The sequence below is a fragment of the Ciconia boyciana genome, chromosome 16 (genome assembly GCF_034638445.1).
Source record: "Ciconia boyciana chromosome 16, ASM3463844v1, whole genome shotgun sequence".
NCBI classification, from domain to species: Eukaryota; Metazoa; Chordata; class Aves; order Ciconiiformes; family Ciconiidae; genus Ciconia; species Ciconia boyciana.
In genome coordinates, this window is record NC_132949.1 from 11,310,255 (window position 1) to 11,318,473 (window position 8,219).

Sequence of the window (8,219 nt, forward strand, 5' to 3'; positions counted from 1 at the left end):
CCGTGACCTGTGCCAAAGACACGCAGCTCGGAGCTAATGAGCCTGCTCCAGCGCTGCCCGCCCTTCATATGCTTTGCTTTTAGCGGGGACTGCAGGAAGACCATGCTGGATAGACGGACAGACAGACATGCAGCAATCTGGGCCGCTTGCAGGGATGTGCAGGCTGTGTCTCGCTTGTCCGTGATGGCAGTGAACTCCCTCTGTTGACTTATCCTGAAGTTGCACCCCTTAATCCAGTGGTGTCCCTGGCTCTGGTAATAAATAGCACCTTCCGTAAATGTCTTTAGCCCTTACTAAACCACAGACCGGACTGATTATTGCTGCTTTTGTAGCCTTTACAGAGCTGTTTTTATTTATAATTGCACCCCGCTGGTGTGTTCATAATGATTTTCCCTGCTGCATCACATGCAGTCCAGTGCTACAAAGCCACATTTTCATAGTAGCTGTTGTTGGTTTTAATCACTTGTTATTCGAATGATATATTAATAGCAGTATCTCTGTGAGGCTTTAGAGTGTTTTCTTTTTCAAAACATTTACAACAAAAGCTAAGTGTTAGCTCTAATAAAACGTTTGTTTCATTTGGCTCCCTCCTCCAGCAATGAATCCAATTAAATGAGTGCTCAGTGGAGAGCCCATCTCACCCCATCCTGTCCCGCCTCAGCCCCAAAACCTGCTCCTGAACTTCTGATTAAAAGGTGTTTGAGACTCCAGCGGGAACAGGGGTGCTTGAAAGGCCCCGTGTGGTTGGAGGGGTGTGAGTTTGTAATTGCCTATGTGTAGACTGTAGAAGTCTGTAATAATCCAAAATATACTCTGCAGATGTTCATTTGTGCCTTGCGATTCTCCTAAAACCCAAATAACCCATTATACCTTATTTCACAGAGAGAAAGGGCAATAAGGTCAGGTGGTTTGATGCTCTTGGGATGACAACCCACTGCTGAAAACAGAAATAAAACCAGAGGTGCCCGTTGCCTCCTGAGCAGGACGCTATCTCCAAGCTGGCATGCGTGGGGAGGAGTGGGGTGATGCTCTTTATTTTAGCCATTTACAGGGCGGGGGGAAACCCAGAAAAACTTATCTGGAAGCGGTTTAAATGAAACATTTAACTAGCTGAGGCCGCTGCCTTTAATTTCATTCAGAAGGGGACTGTGAATGGACTCCTCGCCCACTTCAAAAGGCCGTGGCAGCATGTCCGCTGTGGTGCGGGTCATTCATGGACACTACAGGAGATGTGAAAACATCTGCTAGGTCCATGCCTGCTCCTTTCAGTACAGTTACTCCCCTTGCTAATAATTGTCTGTGTTCTGTCATCTAGAAAGGGACTTTGTGTGCCTCCCAGGTATTCTAATGCTAATTTGTTTAGTTAAAAAGGAGAAGAGGCTAAACAGATGTGAACCATTTGGTTAGGTTGTAGTTCATTTGTTAGGAAGTGCAAAGGATTCTTGGCAGGATATTAAATATTACCTTGGCTGCTCACAAACACTTCATATTTCAAGAGAGGAAGGGAGGTAGGGACTGCACTCCATAAATCAGCCTTTTCAAAGAGACAGAAAAAGGCAAACATTTGATAAATCTGTGTCATTATACTTAGAGATCAAAGGGGTTTTTACATATGTATTTATGCAACTGGCAACCTAGGAGACAATAATAACAAACATAGATCTCTGACAGCTTTACAAAAATAAAAATTAGCCGGTTCTAATCTGTAATTATCTGGGAACTGTGCGAGGTAGGAGGTTGCTAGCAGTAGAGCTTTAAGTTGCTGATGTTGAGACGGTGAGTGAATGTTAAGTCATTCATAAACACATTAGGAAGTTCTGTGGGCAAGAGAATGCAAAAGCCACTGGGTTGTAACTGGGCATGGCCACTGCCTGTGCAGACCTGGTTTTATATACTGAGCCCAAAATAAGCAGGTAGTAGTTATCAGAACCAAAAGTCACTGGGGAAAGCAGTGTTTCACCATGTGCTAATTGCCTTTATGATTTTCCAGCAGATGATCTACCAGGAACCTGCCTGAAGGATCCCTGAAGATAGGAAGATTTCCATCCCTGGTCTCTCTCCTGCTTGCCAGTAAGTTACAGATCCGTGTCTGATAGCTTCCATAGCCCGCCACGCCTCTGCGTTGGCCTGGATGAGCCCTGCCATTATTCCCAAATTAGGCTGACTCATTTTGTACAGCTACATAAGTACAGAACTGGAGCCAAAGACTCAGGTAAGTCAGGGAAGAAGCTTGAAAAGACCCCAGAAGAGATTTGAAAGCAGCAGGAATAACAGGAGGACTAACGGGGCTGCAGCGGGTATTGCTTTAATGCAGGACAGAATTTAGTGGGGGAATTGAAACCTCTTCAGAAGCAGCAAGGGCCGTCGCATCGCTGAAAAAACAAGGAGAAATCCAGTTGCGTGAAAATAATTCCATGGACAAAGCAATGCAGCCACAGAAATTAGAGAAGGAGAAGTAGCATTATGTCATCTCGCCTTTCCTTTTGGCCAGTCACTGGGCTGATTTCCTATTCTCTTGTGCTGTTTTAAAATGACTTCAGCAACTTGGTGTCTGCTCGTTCCCATGGGAAACTTCCACAGTCTATAGATTTCACTGGTAGGAAACTCTTCTTGACAGTCAGACTATATTTTCCTTTACTCAATTCCATCACATCACTCCTACTTACGCCTCCTTGGAGCACCCTAAACGCTCTTCTCCATTGAAGTCAGTGGAGTTATGCGAGCAGTAAATTTGGCCCGTGGCACTTGGAGAAATAGATATTAAAACCCCAGGGACAAATTAGGGGGCGAGGGGAGGGAGGGCAGTGGGGGAAAGGAAATGGTTTCAGGTTGAGAGAAACAAGATCTCCTCTTACATCTGTACAGCGGTGCTGCCCGCTGCCCCGTCGGGAGCACGCCCGGGACTCAGCAGCAGAATGCTGCAAGAGGCAACGATGTTCCTGGGGTGTCCCTGAGCGCTGGTGTGGTTATGAAGCCACATCTGAGGGCTCGAGGACAGTACGTGGCACTTGCCCTATGTGCAGAAGGATTGCATGAAGTCTTGGGCACTTTCCTTGCCAGTGGCTGACCTGTTTTGAGTCCCAGTGATGATACCCGCTGTTACCCCACTCCCTTTCACCCCCAGGGTGGCCCAGCCCCACCATTTGGCTGTTTGCAGCTGGGATGGTCACTGGCTGCTGGTCCAGCGATCCTGACCCACATAACACTCACCACAAGCTGTGCCTCTGCAGGTTAATACCAACACAGGACAAAATCCCAAATGCCCTGGGCCCTTTCCCCCAGCTCTTACCTCACTATCGTGACATTAATACGAGTCCAGCAGATGTGTGCAGTGATGGAGCTGCTGCAGTACAAAAGGAGAGGAGGCTGCTGACAGATGCACAAGATTTATACATCGGCAATCTTCAGCTGCCCTCTGCTCCGAAATAGCTGCAGTCCCACAGGGTGCACTGCAAAGGACACGCATGGCAGAGAGGAAGGGAGGGGACAGCACCAAGGACTTCTTAGAGTGGAAGAAGTGGAATAAAGATAGGAGGGATCTCTCTTCCTGGGACCTTTCAAGGGGGCAGGGGCTGGGGACATGGACCCATGACTGAGGAACATCGCAGAGTACTGCAAAAGATCAATAAGGACAAAAAAAAACCCATTATAGATACATATGTATGGAAGAGGACACACAATAGCGTGCAGAAGCCCCACAGCAAAGCCCTACATCTCAGTGTGCTGGGTGCTGTCTGTTCCCAAAAAGGAGGTGGTGTTGGCTGGTCACTTGTCTCTGGCCAGGTCACTGTATGCAACAGCACTCCAGGGTCACACGCTCCAGAATGCCTTATTTTCCCATGAACATGCCCTTGATTAACATCATGAAATGGTGAATTACTTTTCTCCAAACAGAACTATGACCGTGTCAGGAAAACGGCATCCTGTCTGGATTAGGACCAAGAGCTCCCTGGCTTGATTTTGTGTACCTGCTTCTGTTCATTGCCCCCGCAGGACTGGCTCCTGTAGATCTTTAAAGAGCTGCGTGTGCCCTGTCACTGACATACAAGTCTTCGTACTTCAGAAGAAAGAAAGAAGATGCTGAGCATTTCAGAACTGGCCTGTTCAGTGGCAGGAATATAACGTTTGCTAAAAGGACGTACAGATTTTCTAGTTGGGAAGAGATAAAGCAACAAGGTGAAACTCAGCATCAGGCCAGCAGGATAGCATCAGCACTGGCAGATGCTGCCTTGTGTCAGACTCCAAGAAGATGCTGGAAAGCACATGACTGCAGCTGTAGGGCACATGGCCTGGGAAGAGTCATCCAGGGTGGATGCCGGCGAGGTGAGCTTGCAGACCTGACCCTTCCTCTGTCCTCACTAGGGACTTTGATCATCTCAGCTTGAAGGTGTGCTGGGTTCTCTGCTTTCTGCCCTGTTTTAACGAGTGCGTTTTGCAGAGCTGGGCACCCTCCAGGCCCATCTCAGCAGTGCTCCACTAAGTGCCATCATGACCCCTTGTCAGTAGCTGCACCTTCCCAGTGCCATCTGTGTAATAAATCAATCATCAAGAAATGGGATCCAGAGACCATACTGATGCAGCTCAATTAGTTTATTGATTAACCAGCTAGCAAGACAGCTACTATTATTACTGAAGGGCTCTGCAGCAACAGCACAGAGCAAAACTAGTCTTGCACTTCTGCTTGTGCCCGTTTCTTTCCAACCCCAGTTTCTTCACGATGTAGCCCCCATTGCTCTGTTGCCCTCATCAGTGGGCACAACACACGTGCTCCTGCCACAACTGCTGCATGTGAGACGTTAAACAAATTGCAAGAGCCAAGAGCAAGTATGCAAGCCTTGCTGGAGCCCTGTTCTCGAGGAGGCAGCAGGTACGGAGGAGACCTGTGCCCTGCCGAGCAGACGTGCAGGCTCCAGCTGGAGGCAGGTGGGTCAGTCTGGAGGATGGAGCCACAACTGGTTCCCAACCTGCTTGTCACAACCTGTTTTACCTGCACCCCCTGCTCCAGGGAGAGCTCAGAATAAGCGGGTTCAGCCCTCCTCCTGACCTACCTTTGCTTGGATGCTGTTTCTGATCACCTACCCATTTGCCATTCCTAGGGAAAAAACTCCTGACATCCAACTGCTGAAGATACAATTACAGTAAAACCTATCTTGGGGCTATTTTTCTTAAGAAGCCAATCCAACTTTTACAAGCTACAGCTGACATATATTAAGAGCTTAAACCAAACTTTCTGTGACATTTTGTTGATGTTATCCTGGCTGGTGCTGGTGGATGTAAGGAACAAGGAGAATTATTCCATCTGAAGGGTTTTCCTCTTACCTCATGGGTGTAGGAACATTCAATGGAGCAACCTCTGTGCAGAAACAGCAAGTTTTCTGGTTTGAACTGTACAAAACACTGAGTAAAGAGGTGAGTAAATCTGGGTCCAGGAGAGCCAGCCTGTGTCACCTGTGGAACAATTGCTGCCCGCAACTGTGATTCATGCATTGCCTAGAAGTGTCCTCTGTAATTCTCTCCACAATTACCAGTCTGGGCCAGCTGGCAGAGCCTTACCAGCACACAGAGAGAAACTAGAAAGCAATTCCTCCTGCGACTGCGTTTCATGTCTGCTTGGTTCGTATCACCCTTCATACCACAGAAAGCCCAGCAGTGCCATCTATATTATCTCACAGCAGAGAAATGCTTTGGAATTGTTTGCTGTTTTGACTCCACAGCTGAAGCACAAAAGATCTCCTTGTGTCATCCCAAAATCTGCTTTGCAAATACCTGGTTCCAGGAAGGATGGGGACCAGTGGCACTGGTACTGATGGGGGTTTGGGTGGCCCAAGCACTATTCTTAGCTCTGTGTTAACCCACTGAGCAGCTTTTAGAGAAGTCATACACCTCTCAGGGTCTTATTTCCCCCTCTTCAATCTGCCTGGTTTAATTAGTTTGTAAACTCTACTTTGTAGTTTGGGATTATTTTACAAGATGCTTACACCACAGCCAGTGTGATCGGAACAATTCACTTTTGCATGACACTTTTCATGAATTTATGTAAAACTGATAGATGAAGAAGTTGGCATCATGCTATCGCTTCTGACACACAAGAAAATGCCTTGGTGGGGAAAAGATTTGCCTTTTGTTTGGTAGCAAAAGTTAAAAATAAAAGGTAGAGGTTCCAGCAAAACCTGGCTCTGCCCTTAAAGCAACAGTGCTCTGAAAGCAGGCTAATTCAGTACAAAAAATTATGCATCTTCTAATAAAAACATGGTAGAAAAGCTGCACACATGCATCAAAGCTGCTAAGTTACATGCTTGCTGGATGAATGCTAAGGCGCTTCCATGGAGTGTGCAAAATCCCCACCGGCTCCTTGGAAAACGCTGGCACGATCCAGTCCTGGAAAGGAGGGTCCCAGAGCTGATGGTGTCGTGGGAAGGGTCTCCTCAGCCAAACGCTCTTAATTCAGCTTTCATGGGCTGTTGTGTTGTGTTTGGTCTGTATGTGCTACTCCCGATACGTGGACTGTGACAGATCTCACCAGCTATTTGTACAGGCAGGGATTTCAGAAAATACAGTGCTACAAAAGGTGTGGCTCATCAAAAAGCCAATGCACGTCAAAAGAACAGGTAAATCCAAATACTTTGGGGAGGAGGAGGAAATGACTGAGATACCTCCAACACCGTGATGTCCCAGTGCCCGACACCCAGCTGGCAATTCCCTGCAGCCGTGGGGGGAATGGGGAGTGGGAAATCCCAGCCTGGCCGGGGACAGGCAGGAGGACGTGGGCTTTCTCACTTCTCTTTCTGTCCTGCAGCCTCCAGAGGAGGGATGCAGCCATCGCACTGGAGTGTGCAGCTGTAAACTCTCTGGGGACATGCCTGCCAGGTGGGAAGGTTGGGCTGCTGTGGTCCTAATCTAGCTGAGACACTAAAGGAACCGAGAGAAATGTGGATTGACAGGTATAATCCAGAATTGCATTATGTTGTCTTATGGTTCTCTTTTGTGTCTGTACAGCAGATAAGACCTCTGAACCCTTGTCTTTAGTCTAGCAATTAAACTTAGTATTTTGTCATTAAATCTTGTTTAGGGATAAAGCCGAGTCTGATTAACATTCTTGGGTGCAGGCCCTGGGGGATGGACAGCGCATGGGGTGCCTCAGCCAGAGGCCACAGGAGCCAGGGTGCTCCCTGCATGAATCTGGGGCCTGGCTCACCCAGGGTGGGGAGAGACACCCCCATTAGCAAACGTTAGCCAGAGTGTCTGAGAGCCCAGCCATGGTCTGTAAATTGAAATCCTCTCAAATGTCCCTTTCTTTGTGGTTTTACAGCACTAGATGATGCTGGAGACCCACTTTGGTTAGGCAGAATTTACACTTGAGTGAAGTCTGTTTAATATAAGGTATTGGACCCTGATAATGTTCCACTGCCATGTTGGATAAATGTGCTGGGCAGGGGACAAGGGCTGATAAAAGCATCACCTCACCTCTAAACAGCACCTTGCATCCCAAAGTACCTTCCAGATCACTTCCAGGGATCACATCACCCATCCCTGAGATGCAGCCACTGATGAGCCAGAAGGTGAGTAGCAAGAACATCTCAAAGGGCTTCTGAGGGCTTCTGAGCTGGATGAGGATCCTTCCATGGTGCTGTTTCAGCCTGCGCTGGATTAGCAGTGAGTACCAGACAGGCCGGGACAGAAGAGCTGGAAAAGGGAGTGCTGTTCCCCATCCACAGAAGAGCTCGTGGGCTCTGATATTTGGGATCTGCATGTTCAGAGTGGGAGGAATGGCATAGCAGGAGGAGATCTCTGCAACACTCACTCAAGCTGAGATGAGGGCACTGCTTATGCCTTACGGGGAACGGGTGACGTGGAGAAGCGGGGAGGTCTCCTCATCTCCAAATCCGTGCTTTATCCCACCTGATAATCTCCCGTTACCCGCACTTCCTCGGCGGTTTTTACTTGCGAGTTCTCAGAAAAGCTGGGAAATGTGGTATTTTAGGGAAGATGTTCCAGATAGCACCTGACTCTAACGCGTCGGGAGAAGCCTGGAGAGATCCAAAGCCTGAAAGCTGAAACTGCTTGGGTTTGGCTAGAAATAAAGTGTCAGGAAATCGGAGAGGGGCGTGCTGGATTGCGTGGAAGGCTTCGCATCACCATCGCAGCATCCCCGTCGCCCTCCCTCGCCTCAGCGCTGCCCGCGGGCCCGTCCGGGCCCGCGGGCAGCGCTGAGGCGAGGG